Genomic DNA, 27,859 nt, shown 5'->3' on the forward strand with positions numbered 1-27,859 from the left:
AGAAAATAATATTTTAAAATAATTTTAGTTTATAATAATTATGGTGTATACCTTTGCTATAGGAGGTAAAATAGTCTTACCTGATAATTAAGCAGTATATAAGAAAATAATACACATTAATTAAAGCTTGATAAGAGTGTGGGGCTAAGCTTTGACCCAGATTTTAGCCCAACTTGACCCAGCTCATCTCAACCCAAGCTACTTTTGGACGGATCAATTGACTTACCTATTTATTGAATTAATCTGTTTTGACCTATCCAAAATCAGCCCAACCCGCCCATGTGACACCGTAGTCAACCCTTCACTCATTGAAGTCAAATCGAAGCAATAGTGCTTAGTACAGTTCTACAGCTCTACAATCACTCGTGTAAATAGCAAATTCATATAAGCATCCAAGATGATACCAGTAAGTGCCTTCCATTTAATTGTGGCGAAAAAATATTGCTTAATACAGTTTTACAGCTCCAAATCAGACAACAATTGAGATTTACTCGGCCAGATAAACAAATTCATGCTAATCAAACAAGGTCGAGACAGCAAGGGGTTCTCGGACCCTGCAGGGATGGAGCGACAAATTATTTTTTTTATGAATTTAAGAGAAGGTCATGGAGACTTGGATCAATGATAAAATAGAATTCTGGGTCGCGAACAGTGATTCGATTGAGGATGAAGAAAGAGAACTCTTGCTTTCCAAATTGCATAAGCGAAAGGACATCATGTTAGCAGGAAACATTTCCTATCAATCCTCACACTTGACCTCATACCCGAAACTGTACGAAAAACTTATCAATTACGATAAAACATCAGTCTTCTTTGATCTCCTGCTTGCATATATCTTTGAATATAAGCTCCTTGTTGTGATCGATAACAAGACATGTAATCCAAATCCAACGATACATGCTATAGCCATAACTATGAACACAAACCTGTAACAATGAGCACCTATATATACATGTGTTACCACCACCGACTGTCTTTGTTGCCTGAGCATCATAGAATAAACCAGCAAGCAAGCCAGAGAAGAGAAACGAGCTGAGAGGTTGGTTGAGGATAAGGATATTATAGATTAGACCATAGTACTTAGTTCAGAGGCAGTTGGAACAGTTACAGCAAGACGAACTCCATAGCAAATTCCTACGATGATAGAGCCAATGTATACTGATCCTGGCATAGCCATGGCCATAAGGATGTATCTAACTACCATTAGAATTTGGGAAGCAGCATTCCATATAGGCCTTGGTGTTGCAGCTTTCCTTCAATCACAGAAACGAAGATCAGCAAAGGAATATCATAGAGATGATTAAGAGGCAAAAAACAACAACAACAACCGTCAATAGTGGGGTCTAGGGTAAAAAAATATATTACTCAAATCGTCAATAATATGTTCCTAGAAGAAGAGGTGAATGTTGGATCTAGAGTTTGTCGATTCAAAATGATTGTAATCTTAGTATAGGTAATTTTTATTTTTGTTTACATATCTAATATAAATTTGAGTTGAAAATAATGAGTTCAGTTGAATCCACCCCAACTTCTCTGTTTTCTCCGCCACTACATTTCTTCGGGATTTGGCTCAACTCCTGTACAGTATCTCTCCATTTCCATCGGTGCATGTCTAATTTAATGACATCTGTCATCTTTCAGATCCAAGGGCCAAAATTTATTTAGACTAAATTATGATTAAACTACATTCTCTTGTTGGGTTAGTATCAAAATTGGAAAGAGAAATCAACTATCCGAAAATCTTGCTGGGAATTTTGTTAGTTTCCTGTATTCGAATAATACATTCAAAAAATAAAAAACTAGAAATGTAGAAGAGCAGAATTATTCCGAGCCTACTGAATTCACAATGTTATTTTCTTAAGGAACTTAATCTCCTCCTAGTACCCGAGGTTTAGGATTATTTTCTCCCAGGATAGAACAGATTACCCTCACTGGTGTAGCCGTACTTCAAACCCCAGTGACAACGAACGCAAAGAACAATAGTAAATCACACTTACTGCTTTCTTTTTCTGTTAAAACAATGTAGAAAGAAGAAGGATAAATCAGAATTTTCGTAAGGAAAATCTGAGGCAGAGTTCATATATTTATAGCCAAAAAACGTTGGGTTATACTGAAGAGTTACAACTCTTCATGTAAGGTTGCAACTCAAAATGGCTGTTTCATAAAACGATCATTTATGCAAACCGCCAAATTCAAATTATAACGGGAAAATTAAAACGGAGGAAAATTGAATTACCGTTACTATTACCGAAATCGAGCGAGCGACGACGACGACGGCGCAAGGATTGCCTTCTTCTTAACTCTTTAAGAGCTAGAAGAAGAGCAATTGTATATATACCCATCAAAAGTCTTTTCCTCCTCCAATATGAGACAACGTCCCTTTGTCAAGTAGGGAAAATTAACATTTTATTTTCCCTCCAATTTCTCATTTACCCTCTTTTAAGCTCTAAGAAGCTTAAACCCAACAAATTTCATTTTGATTGGAAAAATATTTTCTTATCAATAGAAACGATTCTTTGGCGCGAGAATAAAGAAAAACAAAATATTAAACCATTTATTTCTTCTTCACATTAACTTCAACCCCAAAAAATTATCAATGCAACCAATTGCCTACTACAAAAAAAAATATTTATTTCGCTTCCAAGAAACAAAAAAGGTGGAAGAACAAAACTGAAAACGTCCTTGTGAAAATAAAAAAGTTATGATGCCTATGAAAATATATCTCATTTGAAGGAATTTGAAATTTGGGGAGAAAAAGATTTAAGAATTTGGAGATTTGATTCATGAAAAATAATAAAAATAAAAAATTCATGAAAGGATTTAATTTGATTTTGCTGGTACCCTATCCCAATATCCAAGTAAAGGATTCTACATTTAAGGAAAGACTAAAATATAGGTACATTTAGTTTTAACCATAGTTTAGGCCTTTAGGAATTGATTTAATCTTGGCCTTTGGATTTGAAAAATGACATATGCCATTAAATTAGACTTGCACAAGTGAAATTGGAGAGATTCTATACAAGAGGGGAGCCGGATCCATTTCTTCGTTAGACTTAACTCTACCTTAACAATTACTGATATAGCAATCCTAACTAAAAGCTAATATCCCTTTCAATAGCTCAACATTGGAAAGGCAAAATCACGGTTTGAATGCAACTCAATATAACGGTTTGAATCCACTAGCTACTTATGCTAAGGCGTTACAACATGGAAACACCATTTGATATAAGCTTTTATCTAAAAATAGTCAAAAATGTCTACCATTCGTCACAAATTCTAGGGGAAGAAGGAAAAAGGAACTTAGTCCGTACCCTCAGAAAGATTCCATGAATTTAGCATCTGAAGATTAGCACTAGTAATTAATTAACGATATCATCAAGATATGTCCAATTAGGTATGATCATCGGACCACTCTCCAAGCACGTAATTTTTGACCTGCGCAACTTTTAAAAGTAGTATTTTAAAAATATTTACTTATTTTCATTTTTATAGGATTTCAGTCAACTTTTAATTTTAATTTTAAAACATAAGTTTAAAAACACAAAAATAGTTTTATAGTATTTCTTCTCTTATTATATATCTTTTTTTTTAAATTTATTTAAGCTTATTAGTATTTTATAATGATAATATTTTAATTTTTATCATTACTTTAACATAATTTTTTCTATCTTTTTATAACATTTAAAAAATACCAAAAATATTTTTATTTTAATATATAGTTCACTTTAATAGTTTATTCTTATTAACTAAGATTAATTTGTATATTTTGGTAGTATTTTTTTTTAATTATTTTTGTTCAATGAGAAAGAATTGAATTTGGGCCAATTGGGAGCTCATTTTCGGATTTTAGTGGCCCAGCAAGACAAATGCTCATTCTCCCCAACCCATTAGCCCACTCTCCACTTAAATTCAAGATTTAATCTTAGCCATCTATTCCCCTCTAATCTAATGACCTATGTCAATTCTTACCCCATATAAAATCAAATTAAACACTAATCTCTAAGGACCCAAGAAGATATAAAAGGGCAGACCCTGATTTTGCAAAAACAGAGGATGGGCGATCTCCCTCACCCTAAGTGCGCCTCCCCCTTCAGACATACGGTTACTGAAAATCACCAAACAAAAAGTTGTTTTCTTCTTCATTCATCCAGTTAACCCACCCTCTCGAAGAACCCCCTCTGTCATTCTCACCCGAATAAACCCATCTCCCTTACTTAGGAACCAGCAGCGGCACCCAATTCCAAAGTTCGTAGGTCGCTAGCTCTGTTCGTTGGTCATTAGTTCCGTTTGAGTTGTCGGCGAGGTTCCAGCGCCGCTGCGTTTTCTATTCGGATTCAGGCGGGTTTTAACTGTTGGGGTTCATTTGGCATCGATTCAACTATTGTAATTCCACCGGAGTTGCTTGTTAATAGAAGCTTGAAAGAACAACTTTTCACTATAGGAGAATCTGATACTTGAATTACAATGTTAGCCAAAAACTTGCCTTTACAGAAATGATAACCATGCCCTTTATGGTAGAGGGATCTTACTTTAAATATAATTAGATATACTCAGTGGAAGACCCATGATAAACTAGCTTTTCCACAATTCCTGCCAAGATTCTCTCCTCTAGTGAGATTGTAATAGTTTTTGTCTGTGAGCTCGATCTTGACTCGAGCTCTCGATCTTGGCTTGAGCTCGATTCTGACTCGAGCTCTCGATCTTGGCTTGAGCTCGATTCTGACTCGAGCTCTCGAATTGATTCAGGGTCAATGTTGGTTGGTCTCTGGATCATAAGTTTGATAGTTTTACTTTGCATCATCGTTCGATTTGGATCCGAGCTTGATAATGATATCAAACTCGACATTGATCGGCCCCTCGGGTTCGAAGCTTGTTTGTATCGTCTTCGGAACCCATCTCGAGGTTTTACTTTGATCGATTATCTTTTGAAATCGATCAGACATACGAAGGTTGAAATCTATTTCGACTGTATACAGATAGTCCCCTCGTTTCTCAGGAAGAATGTGGTGAGAAACGATATGATATTTCAACGGCTCGATCGGATTATAAGCTGACATTTTTATCGGGCTCGATCATGATGCACGTGATAGCTGTCCCGTTAATTTAGTCTTTCAAGACATTTAATGCATGTCAAACGGTGGTCGGCTACTGCTGATACTGAACCGCCATTGCTTAAACCTATAAATAACCATTCCTTTTATCATTTACCACTTTTACATATTCAATCTTCCAAATTTCTCAAGTCCCTTTTCGTATTCTCTGGCTTACCCACAAATCTGTGATTTCTCTTTGCCAAAAATCCCCTCTTCAATTTTACCAAATCTTTGTCACTTTCTTCTATTCCTCACCTTTGAATTCAAAAATGGCGAAAACATCACAAACCATTCCTCAGAAAGAGAAGGCTTCATCTTCACAGTGTACCGCCGATGACACACCGGCAGAACCACGGCCTGAGGAGTGCGTTCCCGGGGCGTGTGTTCTCATTTTTGATTTTAAGGTCGATAAAGGCTCATCGGTCCCTGGCCGATATGAGCCAGTATCGAGGTACATGTGTTCGATAACTGAGAAGTACCTCAAACAGCTAAAGAAAGATTGAAATTGGGATAAAAAAAGAAGTAATAATTCCTACTTCTAACGAAGATATCACCACTTATGTGAAATAGTTTTTGAATGTGTATACTTACCCTTTCACGTTAGGTCCTCTCGATTCCGTTATTATTGATTTCTGTCATCAATACCAAATAACTGTAGGCCAGGTCCATCCTTCTTTTTGGCGGATCGTTATCTTGATCTGATACTTTTTGAAAAAAATCGAGGGGATGCCGTTCACCCTCGACCATCTTATTTGATTGTACCGTCCTCGACTTTTTCGAGGAAGTTTAATAAAACTTCAGCGTCGGGCTACTAAAGCTCTGTTCTCGAGCATTGACGAGGATAGGGATCGGGGATGGATGGGCAGGTTCGTTCGAGTGAGGACTTCGAACCTGATTCCGACCGAAAAGATTCCCTTTCCCGGGGAGTGGAATATGAAACGTAAGTGTGATCCTGCTGTTATTTCCTTCTATTTTGTTATTTTATTTCTTTTCTCATCAATACTCTTCTTTTTATGATGCAGCAGTTCCCTGGATGCTTAGAGAAATTCCCGATCTCAAGAACTGGGTACGAGCTCTTGTTTCGACCTCCACATACGCCGAGCGCTCATGGCATGATTTGTCAAAGGGTCGGTGGGAGTCCAAAAATCATGGTAAGCCCCTTTCTCGTACTCTTTGATAATTCGAACGAGATACCTTCCAAATATTAATAAAATTTTCCATATGCAGGTTTAGGCAAAGATGCGGTTTTGAGGCCCTTGTCCATCGAGGAAGAAACTTTGGCCTCTGTCCCGAAGCCAGTGAAGGAAAATAAAAGGAAAAGAGCCTCTGTTCCCGAAGATCCAAAACCGATGAAGAGGGCGGCTCGTAAGCTGAACAAGAATACCATTCCTTTGACCGTAGAATCAGTTATGCGTCTGAGGGATGAAGAGGAGGAAGAAGAAGAGAACGATAGGTCTGCTTTGGCGGCCCGAACAAAGAAGACCATCGACGCTCCACAGGCAGCTGGATCGATGGAGGTTCATAAGGCTCCGCCTCAAACTGAGGATATATCGGAGAGAGATTCAGGTAGAGTCCCCGAGTTGCTGGAGATCGAAGATGTTTCCCATCGAAGCCGACAGATGGGGGATATGTCTGAAGGGGCTCTTCCCGAATCTTTTCGAACCAAAGAGAATGCCCCAGATAACTCATTTGGGGCAGTAACAATCGAAGGCTCGCCCACCTTCCCTGCCTTTTCCGCAGGGGCGATTTGGGAAGTCCAAGCTTTGTGGTCTCTCAAATTAGATAAGCCTTATGATGGAGAGGATCCTTTTCGTGACATGTTTGTTGGCGTCGAAGACACTGCCGGTTCAAGTGACGCATCAGATCTTTTTCACAGAGTGCAGCAGGCTTTGAATCAGGTAGGCCTTAAATCATATGGCATTACCTTTAAGTTTGCTTTTCTTTTTTGACTTCATTTCTTCTTTCTTTGCATGTCCTGGCAGTTCATCGAGAATCATGTTCTCAGTCCCGAACCGAGCTGCATCGATACGAGGCCGAGCTTTAACGGGTTACGGAGGAGAGGAACTCCTTAAAGCTCCCTTTGGGCCAAAGGGGAGAGGAAATAAAAGACCTCCAAGCTGAGTGGGCCAGGGCTCACCAAGATCAGATCGATCTATTCGAGCAGGTAATAATACTTTTAAAAGCCTATGGGCTTGATATCGGAACGATGGCTAATCTTTCGGTCTCACAGCTGCAACAGAAAATCGAGATGATCGGAAAATTCCGTGAAGAAGTTGATGTGATAAGAGCGGAGTCTTTGAAGTGGAAAGAAGGAATGGACCGCTTTGCTATAGAGAAAAAAACTGCTCGAGCTCAATTGTCATCGGCCGAAAACCAACTTCAAAAAATGAAGGAGAAAAGCTCGGTCCAAGCAAGAGGAATAGAGGAGCTCGAGGCTCGGTTGACCTCTGTACTTGCCAAGGCCGAATCTGACGCCGAAAAGGCAAAGGCCGATGCAGATGCACTCATGGCCATCTATCAGGCCTATGCTGAAGCTGCCCAGGTCCAAGCAAGAGAGGCAACCGAGACCGCCGATAGTCGAGCACATTGGGTCACTGAACTTGCTAAGTGCCGATCTCGAAGGGAGACCCTCGAGGAGATCCATGCTCGAGGTTTCGACCTCGCTAAAGAGATAAAAAGGGCCAAAGAACTTGAAGCCGATGCTGAAGCCTTGGTTTTCGATGACGATGATGATGACAATGATGACGACGATAGGAGTAAGAGCGGATCCGAGAACGGGGGGGAACCCGATAGAGAAGAGACCGCTCCTGTGGATAACCAGGAAGCTTAGTCCTTAGTTTTTACATTGTAATCAATCATGTAAAAAATTTTGTATATAAAAACATCCCTTTTTTTTGCCGACTTGCTTCTGTTTTGTTTCCTGTCTTGTGAAGACTTTATTCACGCCTTAATCAAATTTGGACTTCGTAGCCTCCATAACCAAGCGAGCGCTTACTCAAACTTGAAGCAATGTAGGCCTCATGCTTATTAGTTGAGTCAGTGATTCGAGCTCGAAGAAATAAAGCCCGTAAGCGTAATGGTCGAGTGAGTGCTTGCTAGAACTCAAAATAAAAATAACCCGTAGGTTTAATAGTCGAGTGAATGATTCGAACTCGAAATAATGTAGCCCGTAGGCGTAATGGTCGAGTGAGTGCTTGCTCGAACTTGAAATAAAAGTAGCCCGTAAGCTTAATGGTCGAGTGAGTGCTTGCTCGAACTCGAATTAAAAGTAGCCCGCAGGCTTAGTAGTTGAGTGAATAATTCGAACTCAAAATAAAAGTATCCCGTAGGCCTAGTTTTCGAGTGAATGATTCGAACTCGAAATAATGTAGCCCGTAGGCGTAATGGTCGAGTGAGTGCTTGCTCGAACTTGAAATAAAAGTAGCCTGTAGGCCTAGTAGTCGAGTAAATGATTCGAACTTGAAATAATGTAACCCGTAGGCGTAATGGTCGAGTGAGTGCTTGCTCGAACTCGAAATAAAAGTAGCCCGTAGGCTTAGTAGTCGAGTGAATGATTCGAACTCGAAATAATGTAGCCCTTAGGCATAATGGTCGAGTGAGTGCTTGCTCGAACTCGAAATAAAAGTAGCCCGTAGGCTTAGTAGTCAAGTGAATGATTCGAACTCGAAGTAATGTAGCCCGTAGGCATAATGGTCGAGTGAGTGCTTGCTCGAACTCAAAATAAAATAGCCCGTAGGCTTAGTAGTTGAGTGAATGATTCAAACTCGAAGTAATGTAGCCTGTAGGCATAATGGTCGAGTGAGTGCTTGCTCAAACTCGAAATAAAAGTAGCTCGTAGGCTTAGTAGTCGAGTGAATGATTCGAACTCGAAGTAATATAGCCCGTAGGCGTAATGGTCGAGTGAGTGGTTGCTCGAACTTGAAATAAAAGTAGCCCGTAGGCTTAGTAGTCGAGTGAATGATTCGAACTCGAAGTAATGTGGCCTGTGGGCGTAATGGTCGAGTGAGTGCTTGCTCGAACTCGAAATAAAAGTAGCCCGTAGGCTTAGTAGTCGAGTGAATGATTCGAACTCGAAGTAAAAGTAGCTCGCATGCTTAGTAGTCGAGTGAATGATTCAAACTCAAAATTAATGTAGCTCGTAGGCATAATGGTCGAGTGAGTACTTGCTCGAACTCGATCCTCTTTGCATAGTAAATTTTGGATATAAGATATCGGTAAAGAAGAGAGCTTTCTTTGCAAGTCATTATACATGTGTTCATGTTTTGCGTCAGGGCTCGGTCCAATTATATGAGCATGGTTCGTTTTGACCATTTAGCTCTTACAATGTTTCCTATCGAGACACTGTTTGTCATGAAATAACAAAGTAACTTCCTTTGCATCGTACTTGATAATTGTCGTTGATATGTTTGATGACGATGGTATGCCCCCCAGTATTCGAGGTTGATTGTAAAGAGGCCTCGAATACTGTTGAATTATTCCGAGTTAGCACGATCAATGGTTGCCTTATTAAAAAACCTTGCCGAAAAACCCATTTGGGACAAAACCGGTCTAAGAAAAAAAAGAGTGCAACACGTGCTTTCAGACCTAAGGCTTCGTGTTGAATAATCCATCTTTGTTCCTGATCGAGTTCATTAATCCTCGTCTTTGGTCGAACACCTACATTGGTTAGTTTTGAAATATAATTGAATCGGGGGGGGGGGGGTCGTACCTTAGCAATAGTATTATTTTAGCCGTTTATCACACCGAGCTTGTAGGATTTCCATTATAAGGCCGGTATCGATTTTTGATCGATCTCTGTTCTCGGTTGGCAACCCTTTTAATAACGGACCCAGAACCCAACTGATTGTCTTCGATTCTTATTTTGGATTGATACCGATTATGCGTATCGGCCCAAGTAATAGCTGGGTACTCGATCAGGTTATGCTTCAGCCGTCGTGAAGCCATCGAGCTTCGTTCGTTTAGTCCTTGAGTGAAATCTTGAACAACCCAATCATCTGTGAATGGAGGTAGATCCATTCATTCCATTTGGAAACGAGATACGAATTCTCTTAGCGTTTCGTTATCCTTTTGTCTTACCTTGAATAGGTTCGATTTCCTGGTTTCGACCTTTATGGCCCCAGCATGTGCTTTTACGAAAGAATCTGCAAGCAAAGCAAAAGAATCGATAGAGTTAGACGGTAAATTATGATACCATATCATTGCTCCCTTTGTCAGGGTTTCACCAATTTTTTTCAATAATACAAATTCGATTTCATCGTTCTCTAGATCGTTCCCTTTGATGGCATATGTGTAAGAGGTGACATGTTCGTTGGGATCGGTCGTTCCATTATATTTAGGAATATCGGGCATGCAAAACTTCTTTGGAATCAGTTTAGGAGCCGCGCTTGGGGGGGGGAAAGACTTTTGCACAAATTGTTTTGAATCCAAACCTTTATCATTGGTGGAGCTCCCGGGATCTGATCGACCCTGGAGTTATATGTTTCTACTTTTTTATCGTTGGCTTCGACTCACTTTGTGAGTTCCTCGAGCAATTTAGCAATTTCGGGAGCAGTCCCCGATTCTTGTTCATTTAACTTCACTATGGCTGGCTCCGTTTTGTGGGTGATTTCTCAAGATGGATTGGGCTCCGACCTGCTTTGTAGCTGGATTTGGCTCTGCAACTGAGCTATTGCTGCCTGTTGAGCTTGCAACATTTCGAAAATTATACGCAAGCTGATGCCGTTTTCCTCGACATTATGGGTATCTCGAGCTGCAGATCGAGTGCCTCCATGAATGCTATTTTCGGGTTCAGAATGTAGGTTTGCCTCAATGGCCACATGCGAATTGATATCTATCGGTGCTCTGATTCGAAATCCAACGGCATTGACAAGTGATCTTTCGGTGCTGGGTGTCAAGTTATTGTTCTCATCTTGAAGACTGGCTTCGTTGTCGATCGGCGTGGCCATTTGACTGGTAGTTAGTCGTTGCTAATTCGAAATCCAAGATATTTTCGGAAACAAGCGCAAAACACAACGGTGTATTTTTGCAGATTCGTATCAAATAATCACTGTTATCCTTAGCCCCACGGTGGGCACCAAAATGTTTACCCGAAAAACGAATAGAGTTGAATTTGTACGTAGTTCTAAGAATATGTGGTGTAGCTTAATACAAATCGTAAGGATAAATAAAAATATCAAGTAAAGATTGCAAAGAATGCAAAATATACAAGGTTGTAAAGAAAATGAAATTTTGGATTAAACAAGTGGAATCAGATTAAGAAGCTTGAAAGAACAACTCTTCACTATAGGAGAATGTGATGCTTGAATTACAATATTAGCCAAAAACTTGCCTTTACAGAAATGATAACCATGTCCTTTATAGTAGAGGGATCTTGCTTTAAATATAATTAAAAATACTTAGTGGGAGACCCATGATAAACCATCTTTTTCACAATTCTTGCCAAGATTGTCTCCTCTAGTGGGATTGCAACGGCTTTTGTCTGTGAGCTCGATCTTGACTCGAGCTCTCGATCTTGGCTTGAGCTCGACTCTGACTCGAGCTCTCGATCTTGGCTTGAGCTCGATTCTGACTCGAGCTCTCGAATTGATTCGGGGTCAATGTTGGTCGGTCTCTGGATCATAAGCCTGATAGCTTTACTTTGCGTCATCATTCGATTGGGATCCAAGCTTGATAATGATATCGAACTCGACATTGAACGGCCCCTCGGGTTCGAAACTTGTTTGTACCATCTTCGGAACCCATCTCGAGGTTTTACTTCGATCGATTATCTTTCGAACTCGATCAGACGTACGAAAGCCGAGATCTATTTCGACTGTATACGTTAGCTTCTCAATGTTATATTGTATTAATTGTTGATGCCCTCTTATGTCAACCGAAGTTTTGCTTTCCTGCAAAATATTCTGTTCTTGATCCATGAAACTTTTCAATTCATTTATGTTATCATCTTTATTGGCAAAATTATGTACTAATTTTTGGTTTCTTTACAACTGAAATGCTTAGTTTATTTATTGTACTTTTTGTTCGTTTTAGATTTCAATCATATATAGGTACGTAGTTGATGTTCATCCATGTTGGAAAGTTAGATGGTATAATGCTAAAGAAATTCATCTTCGATCATTTTGAAAAAAACGTATATACTTTGGACTACAAAATGTGCATGGATTAGCTAGAGCATCTTTTTTTAAGAACTTTAACACTTTTACTAAGGTATGAACACTTCCAATAATTTATATATATCATTGATAAATTCTATAAATTCTTGGTCTTACAATAATCTCAAATTAGCTTTAGAAAAATAATTCATGAACAATGGTAGCTTTCTTTAGGCGCGATTAATAATAAATCATCGTGACTATGGGTACGGTTCCCGTGGCATAGACATGATACATAATTCCCGTTTTGGGTATGCATTTCATGCGACTCGACCATAACTTCAAATAATAATAAAAATTAACATGTTGTAAATCGCGGGTGCGTTTCAAGTAACGCGATTTGTACAAAAACAAACGAGTGCGCGACATCGTGACTTGTTCAAACAAATTCCATAAATAATTAAAAGCGATTAAAAAGTTAAAAATGCACAATAGGTTCTAAATATATAATTAATCAGATAATTAGGCCAATTATTAATAGTTAAGCGACCGTGCTAAAACCACGGTATTCGGGAGTGTCTCACACCTTCTTCTGGGTTAACAGAATTCCTTACCCGGTCTTCTGTGTTCGCGGACCATAAATGGAGTCAATATTTCTCGATTAAGGATTTAAAATAAACCGGTGACTTGGGACACCATAATAATTATTCCAAGTGACGACTTTGATTAGATAAATAATCTCATTTCGATTATCTCACTTTAATTAGAAAAACTCTCTATTCCCCTATTCTCTCGGAAAAAAAGGAGATGTGACACACTCTATTTCTTTAACCCTTTTTCTAATCTTTGTTATTTCTTGTTGACGATAAACTATATTATATATAAATATTGCACTCCAAGAAATCTATTAAACAGAGATCTTCATAGAACTGACTCCTCGTCACCTATATTGTTTCTTATCAGCACTAACTTTTAACAGAGAGAGCATATGATAATCTCAACTTATATAAAGTATATAAAAGAATCAGCCAAACTATATGTCCTACCTTTAAAATGCCATTTATCTACCACAAATAAAACATTAGCTAATCTATGTCCCACCTAATTTAAATGTAACTATTTACCTACCACAAAGAGAAGTCCATATATCCAAAAGAGTTTTAAACTACTCAAAAAGAAAGATTAAAAAAAAAAAAAAGGGAGTGTGGGTAATGGAAAAACGTTGGGGGTGTTTACCGACAAAATCAAGATTAAAGGTAGAGATATTACTTGGAAAAACAGCAGGGTATATTTTTAAAAAAAGGGTACTTCTCTATATTTGAAATCTCTTCTAAACTTTCACTTTTACAACTAATATCATGCTCTTTCAATCACAAAAATGTTACTGACATGTTTACACTACCATAAATGATAAGAGTACTGTCAAATGTATTAATTATTAAACTAGTCAAATACTGGCACATTAATCAAATAAATAAAACTGGAGGAGTACTAGTGTAATTAGTAAGTTGTACGAGTAGTTTTACTTACGTATTCAGATACAGATCCAGAAAGAATTAATGCGCCCGAAAAATCCCCAAATACTGGTAAGCGACACGAAAATTGAAACATCCACATAACCCAAAGCTAACCCCATTTGTCCCAAATTATTCATCACTGCCAAACCAGTCCCAACTCCGCAAAGGAACGACACAAACAATTTATATATATATATCTATCTATAAGTAAAAAACACTTAATTAAAAAATTAAATTACTAAATTACCCTTATTAAAACCTAATTACCCTATTTATAAAAACAGACGCCTGCAAATAATACAAACTCTTCGTACCCTTTCGTAACAGTCATAACCGTTCAATTCACAAACTTACACGGTTTACAATCAATTTTTACAATGGTCAGAAATTCTTTTAGACCACTTGCTCCACCATAAGAATTTTCAGCACATCACTCTATGAAAAAAATGGTCTGAGATTAACAGTAAACTACCGAATAAGATTTTGTCCATCTTTTTACTGTTTTGATGCCTCAAGAAAAGAGAGGGTAAGCAAGGAGGCAGTTTCTCAAAAGTTTTTGGTGCATATGTTACAAAGCCGAAGTTGTGCAATTTTAATAACAAAATACGTCTGTAGCGATCCAACCGGTCGTTTTGAATGTTAGCCCCGATCCTCTATTTACTGCTTTCTCCATATTTGTTTCTGCTTATGTGACTTGTCGGGAGGTCTTATTTTTGATTTCGGAGTGTTTTGGGACACTTAGTCCCTAAAACGGAAGCTTAAGTCTTAGAATTTTGACCGTAGTCTAAATTTTATGAAGACGACTCCGGAATGGAGTTCCGTCAATTCTGTTAGCTCCGTTGGGTGATTTTGGACTTAGGAGCGCGTCCGGAATGTGATTTGAAGGTCCGTAGTAGAATTAGGCTTAAAATGGCGAAAGTTGAATTTTTGGAGATTTTGACTGGAAGTGGACTTTTTGATATCGGGGTCGGATTCCGATTCCGGAAGTTGGAGTAGGTCCGTAATGTTGAATATGACTTGTGTGCAAAATTTGAGGTCAATCGGACGTGGTTTGATAGGTTTCGACATCGGTTGTAGAAATTTGAAGTTTCAAGTTCATTAAATTTGGATTGGAGAGTGATTCGTATTTTTGTTGTTGTTTGATGTGATTTGAAGGCTCGACTAAGTTCGTATGGTATTTTAGGACTTGAAGGTATGTTTGGTTGAGATCCTGGGGGCCTCGGGTTGATTTCGGGTGCTTAGCGGATGAAATATTGGACTTAAGCAATTGCTAAAGCTTTGCTGGTTTATGGTGTTTCGCACCTGCGGTGGGAAAACCGCATGTGCGGGATCGCACATGCGATGTGAAGGGCGCAAGTGTGCTCTTGGTCAAGAAGATTTGCGAGCGCAGGTGCGAGAAGGGAGCCGCAGCTGCGCATCGGCAGATGTGGAGTGATGGTCGCAAGAGCGGTATAGGCGGCCTGGACATGGGTCGCATATGTGGAAGTCAAACCGCAGGAGCGGGCTCACAGGTGCGGCCCAATGCTCGCAGATGTAGTCCCAGCCATTTAAGTCATTTTCGCACCTGCGATTGATTTTCCGAAGGTACGGTACCGCATGTGCGGTTGAAGGCTCGCAAAAGCGAGTTTACTGGGCAGAAAAATGAGATTTCGAGGGTTGATTTCCCATTTCGATTTTTGGGAGTTGGAGAACTCGGTGTGAGGCAATTTTTCGAGATTTCTTCAAGGAGATTGTTGGGGTAAGTGGTTCTAACTCGGATTGGACTATATTTCATGAATCTTATTGCTATTTTCATCTTCTAATTAGGGATTTGAGTTGGAAAATTGGGGAAAAATGGTAGAAACTTCATAGGCTATATTTTCGAGTTTTGGAAGGTGATTTGAGGTCGGATGCGAGTAATTCTTGTACGGTTAGACTCGTGAGTGAATGAGTGTCCGTATTTTATAACTTTTGTCGGAATTCGAGACGTTGGCCCGGGGGCCGGGTTGAGCCTATTTCGGATTTTGGCTTACAATTTTTATATTTTTCTTGTGAAATTGATTCTTTTAGCCTATATTAATTATATCGTACTACTTGTGGCTAGATTCGGGGCGTGTGGAGATTGATTCGAGGGGCAAAGGCATTTCGGAGTAGGAGTTTGCGCGCTTTGAGGTAAGTAACCGTTTTAAATCTGGTCCTGAGGGTATGAAACCCCAGATTATTGGATTATGTGAGTATTTTGGAGGTGACGCACATGCTAGGTGATGGGCGTGTGGGCGTTCACCGTAGGAATTGGGACTTGGTCCATTCCGTGAAGCTGTAAAGTTGAATAACTTGTTGCTAGCTATATGCTCTCCGTGTGTTATAGAAATTTGACTGCAAATCATGTTATAAATCATGCTTAGGCTATGTGATGGTACTGTTGGGACCCGCAGATGTCGCTTACTTGTTGAATTACTTGCTAATTATTTTCTTGTACTCAGTCATGGTTTTACTTGCGTATCATATCTCAACCTCTTCTTGATTCTTGTTGATACACTATGTTATCTTTGTTTGGGCAGATCTTTGTAATTTCTGAGAGCCCGAGAGACTAGAGAGGTTGATGACTAAGTGAGGCCGAGGGCCTATCTGTGAGGTATTGATACTATGGCACGTGAGTTGTCCGTACGGTTCCACATATAGATACTATAGCACGTGAGTTGTCCGTGCAACATATGAGTTGTCCGTGTGGATATAGCGCTTGGGGTGAAAGAAGCCCCTCCGGAGTCTACACACCCCCAGTGAGCGCATGTACCTATTGAGTGTGAGTATTGAGGGCCAAGAGCCGAGTTATTTGAGCTGTTGTGACGAGTTGAGTGATTGTTGCCCTGAGAGGCTGTACTTACTTTTTCATTTGTTGATGCACTTAGTTGCTATTTTTCATTGTTGTGAAATTCCTGAAAGATCCTATATCTGGATTACCTGAACTTTAACTGTATAAAATTGATTGGACTTAAACTGCCGAATGTGAAAGCATGTCTATTCTTTGCTGGAATTATTGAAAATAAACTGTAATTGTATAGCTCGTCACTACTTCTCAGTTCCTTATTTATTTTTGTTACTTGCTGAGTTGGTTGTACTCATGCTACACCCTGCACTTTATGTGCAGATCCAGGTGTGTTTGATCACGGAGGTCGTTAGGCTCGTGCGCGTTCGAGTACCGGAGACTACGAGGTAGCTTCTGGCGTCCGCGGACCTTGTCTCTCCTTCTATGTTTTCTTTCTTTCCTGTATTGATACTTAGACACTGTTTTTATTAGTCTGGATATCTAGATGCTCATGACTTGGTGACACCCCGATGTTTGGGGCTATCTTTCCGCATTTTATTTTGAATTCAACTCCAGTTTTATAAACATTTCTGGTATGAAAAGCTTTGAATTATCCTTTTTATGAAATATTGAAGTATTTTGAATGGTCGGCTTGCCTAGTATCATCGATATGCGCCATCACGACAAGTTAGAGTTTTGAGTCATGACAAGTTGGTATCAGAGCCTAGGTTACATAGGTCTCACGAGTCATGAGCAGGTTTAGTAGAGTCTTGCGGATCAGTACATAGACGTCTGTACTTATCTTTGAGAGGCTGCCGAACTCTTTGGAAAATTCACATTCTTGAATTTTGTCGTGCGAATCTTTTGATTCTGGTAACTAAATTTCTGTTGTTCTAATTCTCTCATATATGGTGAGGATGCGTACTACGGGGCAGGATGGACAACCACCAGTACCACCAGTCAGGGCCACGAGAGGCCGAGATCGCGGTAGAGGCCGCGATAGGGGCAGAGGTGCAACTCGCACCGCAGCTAGGGCAGCACCTGTAGATCCATCAGTTGTCCCAGTTCAGGAGCAGGCTCCAGTTGTGGACGAGCCTGTGGGGCCAGCTCAGGCACCACCTCTGCCTATTGTGATTCTAGGCCTTCAGGAGGCCTTAGCTCAGATCCTGACCGCGTGTACCAGTCTTGCTTAGGCGGTCTCTATTCCGGCCGTAGCAGCCAATTTTCAGGCTGGGGGAGGTGCTCAGACTCCTGCCGCCCGCACACCAGAGCAGGTGGTACAGGGATTCTAGATACCGGGGACACCACCAGCCCAGCCGGTTGCAGCTGCTCAGGACTATGTGGTTCCTGTCATGCTTGATGATGAGCAGCATCGATTGGAGAGGTTTGGAAGACTCCAGCCTCCATCTTTCAGTGGTGCCGAGGGAGAGGATGCACGAGGCTTCTTGGATAGGTGCTAGAGGATACTCCATACCGTAGGTATTTTAGAGGCCAGTGGGGTCTCGTTCACTACTTTTCAGTTCTGTGGGGCTGCGTTCAGTTGGTGGGAGGCTTACGAGAGGCGTAGGTTGGTTGGCGCAGCACCCTTACCTGGCAGCATTTCTCCGGTCTATTCCTGGAGAAGTTCGTGCCTCAGTCCCGCAAAGAGGAGCTGCGCAGGCAGTTCATGCCTCAGTCCCGCAGAGCGGAGCTGCGCAGGCAGTTCGAGTAGCTTCGTCAGGGTGATATGTCCGTGACGCAGTACGAGATGAAATTTTCAGAGTTGGCCCGTCATGCTATCTGGTTGGTCCCCACAGACAGGGAGAGGATCAGGAGGTTCATATATGGCCTCACTTTTCAGCTGCGATTGCTTATGACTAGAAAGAGAGTGTCTAGTGCTACTTTAGATGAGGTTGTCAACATTGCTCGTCAGATTGAGATGGTTCACAGCCAGGAGCGAGTTGAGAGGCAGGCCAAGACGCCTCGTGGCCAGGGTGGATTTGGCGGTGTTCCTTCTGGGGGTCAGTTCCAGCACGGTAGGGGTCGTCCATTCCGACATGCTCAGACGGCTCACCCAGTCCACCGTGGTGTATCATCTGGCCACGGGTCACAGATTCATCAGTAGGGCCAGTCGTCATTCAGTGCACTACCGGCGCAGAGTTCTCACCATGCCTCGTTAGCTCAGGTTTCCACGGGTAGTTCCTCTGGGCATCAGGAGTAGCAGTTCCGTCAGAGGAGGGGTTGTTTCGAGTGCGGAGATTTTGGTCACATTAAGAGAGATTTCCCTAGGTTGTTGAGTGGGGCTCCACAACAGAGTACTCGGCCGATGGCACCAGCACCAGCAACTCCACCACCCGTCCAGCCAGTTCGAGATGGGGCTCAGTCAGCTAGGGGTTGCCCGAGAAGGGGAGGCCGATCAGGGGGTGGCCAGGCCTGTTTCTATGCTCTCCCTGTCAGACCAGATGCCATTGCTTCTGATGTTATGATTACAGGTATTGTCTCAGTTTGCCACAGAGATCCCTCTGCATTATTTGACCCTGGTTCCACTTGTTCATATGTGTCTTTGTATTTCGCTCATTTTCGGGATATGCCCCGTGAGTCACTAGTTTTATTTGTTCATGTATCTACTCCGGTGGGTGATACTATTATTGTGGACCGTGTATATCGGTCATGTGTGGTGACTATTGGGGGTCTGAGGACCAGAGTAGATCTATTGTTGTTTGGTATAGTCGATTTTGATGTGATTTTGGGTATGTATTGGATGTCTCCATGTCATGCTGTTCTAGATTGTCATGCTAAGACCGTGACGTTGGCGATGCCAGGGTTGCCGAGGGTTGAGTGGAGCGGCTCTATAGACTATGTTCCCAGTAGAGTGATTTCATACTTGAAGGCCCAGTGGATTGTTGAGAAGGGTTGTCTATTTTATCTGGCCTTTGTGAGGGATGTTAGTGCAGCAACCCCTGCTATTAAATCTATAGATTTTTTGGATGTGTTTCCTGCAGACCTTTCGGGCATGCCACCCGACATGGATATTGATTAGGTGCCGGGCACTCAGCCCATTTCTATTCCACCGTATCGTATGGCACCGACAGAGTTGAAGGAATTGAAGGAGCAGCTTCAGGAACTCCTTGATAAGGGGTTTATTCGGCCTAGCGTGTCACCTTGGGGTGCACCAGTTCTATTTGTAAAGAAGAAGGATGGTACTATGAGAATGTGTATTGATTACAGGCAGTTGAACAAGGTCACAATCAAGAACAAGTATCCATTGCCACGTATTGATGATTTGTTTGACCAGTTTCAGGGAGCGAGGGTATTCTCCAAGATTGATTTGAGGTCAGGGTATCACCAGCTGAAGATTCGGGACTCGGATATACATAAGACAGGTTTCAGGACCCGATATGGCCATTATGAGTTCTTTGTGATGTCTTTTGGGCTGACCAACGCCCCAGCAGCGTTCATGCATTTGATGAACAGTGTGTTTCAGCCTTATCTTGACTCATTCGCTATTGTATTCATTGATGACATCCTGGTGTACTCTCGTAGCCAGGAAGAGCATGCTCAACATCTGAGGATTGTGTTACAGCGATTGAGGGAGGAGAAGCTTTATGCAAAGTTCTCCAAGTATGAGTTTTGGCTCAGTTCAGTGGCGTTCTTAGGGCACGTGGTGTCCAGCGAAGGTATTCAGGTGGATCCGTAGAAGATAAAAGCAGTGTAGAGTTGGCCCAGACCGTCCTCAGCCGCGGAGATTCGGAGCTTTCTTGGGTTGGCGGGCTATTACTGTCATTTTATGGAGGGTTTCTCATCTATTACATCGCCCTTGACCAAATTGACCCAAAAGGGTGCTCCATTCAGGTGGTCGGATGACTGCGAGGAGAGCTTTCAGAAGCTCAAGACTGCTTTGACCACGACTCCAGTTCTAGTTCTGCCATCAGCTTCTGGTTCTTACACTGTGTATTGTGATGCCTCACGGATCGGTATTGGGTGTGTTATGATGCAGGAGGGTAGAGTGATTTCTTATGCTTCGTGCTAGTGGAAGATCCATGAGAAGAACTATCCTGTCTATGACCTTGAGTTAGCAGCTATTATTCACGCCTTGAAGATTTGGCGGCACTATTTGTACGGGGTCCATTGTGAGATTTACACTGATCATCGGAGTTTGCAACATCTATTCAAACAGAAGAATCTTAATTTGCATCAGCGGAGGTGGTTAGAGCTTCTTAAGGACTATGATATTACCATTTTGTACCATCTTGGGAAGGCCAATATGGTGGCCGATGCCTTGAGTCGCCAGGCGGAGAGTTTGGGGAGCTTAGCATATCTTCCAGCAGTAGAGAGGCCGTTGGCATTAGATGTTCAGGACTTAGCTAGCCAGTTTGTTAGATTGGATGTTTCTGAGCCGAGTCGAGTATTGGCTTGTGTGGATCTCTCGGTCTTCTCTTTATGATCGTATCAGGGAGCGTCAGTATGATGACCCCCATCTGCTTGTTCTTAAGGACACGGTCCAGCACGGTGATGCTAAGGAGGTCACTATTGGGGTTGATGGTGCATTGAGGATGGAGGGCAGGCTATGTGTGACCAATGTAGATGGTTTACGAGAGTTGATTCTCCAGGAGGCTCATAGCTCGTGGTATTTTATTCACCAGGGTGCCGCGAAGATGTATCAGGACTTGAGACAGCATTACTGGTGGAGGAGAATAAAGAAGGACATAGTGGAGTATGTAGCTCGGTGCCTAAATTGCCAGCAGGTGAAGTATGAGCATCAACGACCAGGTGGGTTGCTTCATAAGTTAGAGATTCTGGAGTGGAAATGGGAGCTGATCACTATGGATTTCGTTGTTAGGCTTCCACGGACTCAGCAGAAGTTTGATGCAGTTTGGGTGATTGTGGATAGGCTGATCAAGTCAGCTCATTTCATTCCTGTGATGACTACCTATTCTTTCGAGCAGTTTGCTCGAGTGTATATCAGCAAGATCATCAGGTTTCATGGCATACCGGTATCTATCATCTCTGATAGGGGTACGCAGTTTACATCACGGTTCTAGAGGGCCGTACATCATGAGTTGGATACTCGAATGGAGTTGAGCACAACATTTCACCCTCATACGGACGGACAGTCCGAGCGCACTATTCAGATATTAGAGGATATGCTCCGTGCGGGCGTGATGGAGTTTGGGGGTTCGTGGGATCAGTTCTTACCACTAGTGGAGTTTACCTACAACAACAGTTATCAGTCGAGCTTCCAGATGGCACCGTATGAGGCTCTGTATGGTAGGAGGTGTAGGTCTCTAGTGGGTTGGTTTGAGCCGGGCGAGGCTAGATTATTGGGTACAAACTTGGTTCAGGATGCTCTAGAGAAGGTTAAGGTGATTCAGGATAGACTACGCACAGCCCAGTCCAGACAAAAGAGTTTTGCAGATTGGAAGGTTTACGATGTTGGGTTCATGGTTGGAGAGCGGGTCTTACTTTGGGTGTCACCCATGAAGGGTGTTATGAGGTTCGGAAAGAAGGGCAAGCTGAGCACGAGGTTTTGTCGGCCCATTTGAGGTATTGCGACATGTTAGGAAGGTTGCTTATGAGCTTGCCTTGCCTCCCAGTCTAGCAGGAGGTCACCTAGTATTCCATGTTTCTATTCTTCGAAAGTATCACAGCGATCCGTCTCATGTGTTGGATTTCAGCTCAGTCCATTGGACAAGGATTTATCTTATGTTGAGGAATCGATGGCGATCTTGGATAGGCAGGTCCGAAAGCTGAGGTCAAAGAATATTGCTTCTGTGAAGGTTCAGTGGAGGGTCCAGCCGGTCGAGGAGGCGACTTGGGAGACCGAGCATGATATGCACAGTCGTTATCCTTATTTTTTCACCACTTCAGGTATGTCTTTATGCTCATTCGAGGACGAACTATTATTTTAAGAGGGGGATGATGTAACGACCCAGTCGGTCATTTTGAGTGTATTATCCTCGATCCCCTATTTACTACTTTTTCTGTATCTGTTTTTGCTTATATGACTTGCTGGGAGGTCTTGTTTTTGGTTTTAGAGTGTTTTGGAATACTTAGTCCCTAAAACAAAAGCTTAAGTCTTAGGACTTTGACTATAGTCAGAATTTTGTGAAGTCATCTCCGGAATGGAGTTTCGTCGGTTCCGTTAGCTCTGTTGGGTGATTTTGGACTTAGGAGCACGTCCGGAATGTGATTTGGAGGTCCGTAGTAGAATTAGGCTTGAAATGGCGAAAATCAAATTTTTGGAGATTTTGACCGGAAGTGGACTTTTTGATATCGGGGTCGGATTTCGATTCCGGAAGTTGGAGTAGGTCCTTAATGTTGAATATGACTTGTGTGCAAAATTTGAGGTCAATCGAACGTGGTTTGATAGGTTTCGACATCGGTTGTAGAGATTTGAAGTTTCAAGTTCATTAAGTTTGGATTGGAGGGTGATCTTGTTTTTGTTTCATTTGATGTGATTTGAAGGCTAAACTAAGTTCGTATAGTGTTTTAGGACTTGTAGGTATGTTTCGTTGAGGTCCCGGAGGCTTCGGGTTGATTTCGAGTGCTTAGCGGATGAAATATTGGACTTATGAAATTGCTGAAGCTTTGCTAGTTTCTGGTGTTTCGCACCTGCGGTGGGGAAACCGCATGTGCGGGATCGCATCTGCGATATGAAGGGCGCAAAGGGGCTTTTGGTCAAGAAGGTCTGTGAGCGCAGGTGCGAGAAGGGAGCCGCAGCTGCGCATCCGCAGATGCGGAGTGATGGTCGCAGGTGCGGTATGGGTGGTTTGGACAAGGGTCGCAAATGCGAAAGTCGAACCGCAGGAGCGGGCTCGCAGGTGCGGCCCAATGCTCGCTGATGCGGTCCCAGCCATTTAAGTCATTTTCGCACATACGTTTGATTTTCTGCAGGTGCGGTACCACAGGTGCGGTTGAACGCTCGCAGAAGCGAGTTTATTGGGCAGAAAAATGAGATTTCAAGGGTTGATTTCCCATTTTGATTTTTGGGAGCTGGAGAACTCGTTGTGAGGCGATTCTTCGAGATTTCTTCAAGGAGATTGTTGGGGTAAGTGGTTCTAACTCGGATTGGACTTTATTTCATGAATCTATTGCTATTTTCATCTTCTAATTAGGGATTTGAGTTAGAAAATTGGGATAAAATGGTAGAAACTTCATAGACTATAATTTCGAGTTTTGGAAGGTGATTTGAGGTCGGATTCGAGTAATTCTTGTACGAGTAGACTCGTGAGTGAATGAGTGTTCGTATTTTGTGACTTTTGTCGAAATTCGGGGCATGTGGAGATTAATTCGAGGGGCAAAGGTATTGCGGAGTAGGAGTTTGCGCGGTTTGAGGTAAGTAACAATTTTAAATCTGGTCATGAGGGTATGAAATCCCGGATTATTGGATTATGTAAGTATTTTGGAGGTGACGCACATGCTAGGTGACGGGCGTGTGGGCGTGCACCGTAGGAATTGGGACTTGGTCCATTCCGTGAAACTGTAAAGTTGAATAACTTGTTGCTAGCTATATGCTCAATTTGACTGCAAATCACGTTAGAAATCACGCTTAGGCTATGTGATGGTACTATTGGGACCCGCAGAGGTCGCATACTTGTTGAATTGCTTGCTAATTGTTGTCTTGTACTCAGTCATGGATTTACTTGCGTATCATATCTCAGCCTCTTCTTGATTCTTGTTGATACACTATGTTATCTTTATTTGGGCTTATCTTTTTGATTTTCGAGAGCCCGAGAGACTAGAGAGGTTGATGACTGAGTGAGGCCGAGGGCCTGTCTATGAGGTATTGATACTATGGCACGTGAGTTATCCGTACGGTTCTACATATTGATACTATAGCACGTGACTTATCCGTGCGGATATAGCGCTTGGGCTGAAAGGAGCCCCTCCGGAGTCTGCACACCCCCAGTGAGTGCAGGTACCTATTGAGTGTGAGTACTGAGGGCTGAGAGCCGAGTGATTTAAGTTGTTGTGACGAGTTGAGTGACTGTTGCCCTGAGAGGCTGTACTTGCTTTTTCATTTGTTGATGCACTTAGTTGCTATTTGTCATTGTTGTGAAATTCCTGAAAGATCCTATATCTGGATTACCTGAACTTTAACTGTATAAAACTCATTCGACTTAAACTGCCGGATGTGAAAGCATGTCTATTCTTTGCTGGAATTATTAAAAATGAACTGTAATTGTATAGCTCGTTACTGCTTCTCAGTTCCTTATTTATTTCTGTTACTTGCTGAGTGGTTGTACTCATGCTATACCCTGCACTTCATGTGTAGATCCAGGTGTATTTTATCACGGAGGTCGTTGGGCTCGTGCGCGATCGAGTACCGGAGACTACGAGGTAGCTGCTGACGTCCACAGACCTTGTCTCTCCTTCTATGTTTTCTTTCTTTCCTGTATTGATAATTAGAAACTATTTTTATTAGTCTGGATATCTAGATACTCATGACTTGGTGACACCCCGATGTTTGGGGCTATCTTTCTACATTTTATTTTGAATTCAACTCCGGTTTTTGTAAAAATTTCTGGTATGAAAAAGCTTTGAATTATCCATTTTATGAAATATTGAAGTATTTTGAAAGGTCGGCTTGCCTAGTACCATCGATAGGCGCCATCACGACAGGTTAGAGTTTTGGGTCGTGACAACGTCCCTCTCATGATTCACGATTCATGTTGGTAAAAGGTTTTCAAGTTAGGCATCATGCCAAAGGCAAACACAACTCTTTATGAGGTGACACAACCTAAAATAAATTCAAAAATTAAAAGCTTGTTCCATCTGATTTTCATTTTGTGATGATCTACGACATAATTTCAAATCAGTAAATTGAGAAGAAAGAGATAAAATAACAAGTTCTACTTTCTTAATTCTACTTCTATTTATTTATGAATTTCTACTCTTTGTAAATTTTGTAAAAATATTTATCAAAAATATTGGAATAGATGCCACAACTGTTATGATATTAAAATGCATATTAAATTTAAAAGCAACCTCTTTGATATATATGCTCATAGTAATTACTTATTCCGTACCAAATAAAATAAGTTTTAAATTAACAAATAACTACGTTACGTAAGGATTGACATTCAAGTTATGAGATAATATGAAATACTTTGTCTGCAAGGAAGATATCTAAACATTAAAACTGTTGTGCCATTATTAAATCATAAAAAATGATATTTATAATTAAAGAGTAAAGACATTATATGAAAGCATTGTCTTTTTAGAAGAAACGTGTAATATCGCAATGTCTTTAACTTGACGATGAAATGTAGTGAGCAAAGTTTGATACATAAATTTTATGAAAATGCAACTTAGAACAATCAAAATTTTAGGATGTTTGATTTATAATTAAAAGTTAATACTAGACTTATAGCCTGTTTGGCCAAGCTAGAAAAATCTACCTATTTTTGAGAAGTACTTTTTTCAAAGGCGCATTTAAAAAAAATAGTTTTGGTGAGAAACAGTTGTGTTTGGCTAATCAATTTAAAAAGTGCTTTTCAAAAAGTGTTTTTGGGGAGACGCTACGTTTTTCTGCTTCTCAAAAAATGATTCTGCTTCAACTCAAAAATATTTTTTTTCCTTCAAAAAGCTTAGCCAAACTCCTTAACTTTGAAGAAAAAAATATTTTTTACAAAAAAAATACACTTTTGGCCAAGAAAAAAACTTGATCAAACAGGCTATTAGTATGTAATATAATTAGAAGTACTTGAAATACAAAATATTTATTTAAATTTTGTATCTCAACTCTCGCAAAATTCTTGGTGGATATATGATCGTTTTGTATTATTTTTGATTTGTTGATTTAAGCAATGATATGAATGACAAGATAGAAACGATAGTTTTGTATCTTCCACATATTAAAGAAAGGATCTTGGAAAAGTGATACCTTATTAGATATCAAGATTAAAAGAAATAATGAGGTTATATATATTGAGTCAATATCTCATTCTTCGAGAAAGTGCTAAGTAAATTTAGTCACTTAAATATAAAAGAGGTCAGTATTTCATTTGATCCAAGTATCGATTTAATTAAGAATGATGGAAAGAGTTGTGGCTTAATTAGATTGTGTATGTAAGCGCTTTCGAAAAATATTGATCGAGTTCTTTGTTTTACTAATAAAAGTTTTGAGTTCAATACAAAAGTTTTCACATACACACGCGAGAGACTAGTATCCAAAAATCCATAGTCCTCATTGCCTCAAATATTGTATGGTCTTCTCCTGTCACAGGCACTCTCTTCTCCCCCTATTTTCATTTATCAATTCCTCCTTTTTCTCCACAATTTTGTGGTATCAGTTGCAACATTGTTGTTTTCAAAATCCAAATTCTCCGAATTTGAACGGATAAAATGCTTGACCATTATATACAAAGGAATGAACATAAGCAATGCTAATTGGATTAGAAGTATAACAACAAATATTTGCGAAATAATAATACCATGAGGCCCTGAAATGTCAAAAGCTAACAAATAATAAACCGCTATAAAAACAGCAACAACATTAATAACACCAAAATATTTCACTTCCTCTTTCTCTTCAGCTATTGTGGACGAAGGTGCAATTTCACGTAAAAACACAACTGCCGTAAGACAAACAACAAAAGGGACTATAGAAAGCAAGAGTAAAAATGTTGAAGGATCACTTGCGAAAAGAGCACAAATATAAGTAAATATACCCAAACCCACATACCCTTTTAAAATCCCGAAAACTGGACCTCTGTTTTTTCGAAAATTACGAATACAGGTAACTAAAATGGTTGTGTTCATCCACGTTGTACTGTTCCCACTTCCCACCCATGCATAAGAAAATACACATAACCCAATAAGGAAGTGGTTGAATTCGACCACTAACGACAAGCCACTGAACATCGTAGCCTATGAATCCTTCTACTGAGCCAATGGGGAGAATTAGGGGAGTCGGTAATCGGTTGGAAGCTAAGCCGGCGAAGATTCTGAAGGATTTTCCGACGCCTTTAGCGACGAAGAGGTTGCTGAGTTGGAGTTGTGTTAAGGACATAAGGGATTTAAGGGCGTCGGAGTAGTTCGAGAAAGTGTAATTGTTGCCGAAAATGGATTGGACCCAAACGGCGGCGACGAAACCCAGCCATTTTCTGGCCGGAGATGGAGATTGGAGAAAAGATTTGTTGAAAGCCCATTGCGATGTTAAAGAGTGAAGTTTGTACTTTGGGGAGTCGGGGAATTGTTGAGATTTTATAATGTGAAAAAGTGAAATAAAAGGGCAAATAAAGTTTAAAATATCTTAAAAAATTAATGCAGTCAACTACGTTGGTGACTGAAAGTTTTATAGAGACACGTACTGATTGTACTTGTTGACAGTGCATCGACGCCGGCTCAGACACACAGTACTTCACCAAGTATATTGTAGGAATAAGTCAT

The 27,859-nt window shown here is 40.9% G+C and overlaps 1 pseudogene; it reads right to left on the bottom strand.

Annotated features, from left to right (window-relative positions):
• Positions 1 to 790: 790 nt before the first annotated feature.
• Positions 791 to 27,859, bottom strand: LOC107810167 (protein NUCLEAR FUSION DEFECTIVE 4-like; annotated as a pseudogene).

The sequence above is a fragment of the Nicotiana tabacum genome, chromosome 24, assembly GCF_000715075.1.
Source record: "Nicotiana tabacum cultivar K326 chromosome 24, ASM71507v2, whole genome shotgun sequence".
In the NCBI taxonomy this organism is placed as follows: domain Eukaryota; kingdom Viridiplantae; phylum Streptophyta; class Magnoliopsida; order Solanales; family Solanaceae; genus Nicotiana; species Nicotiana tabacum.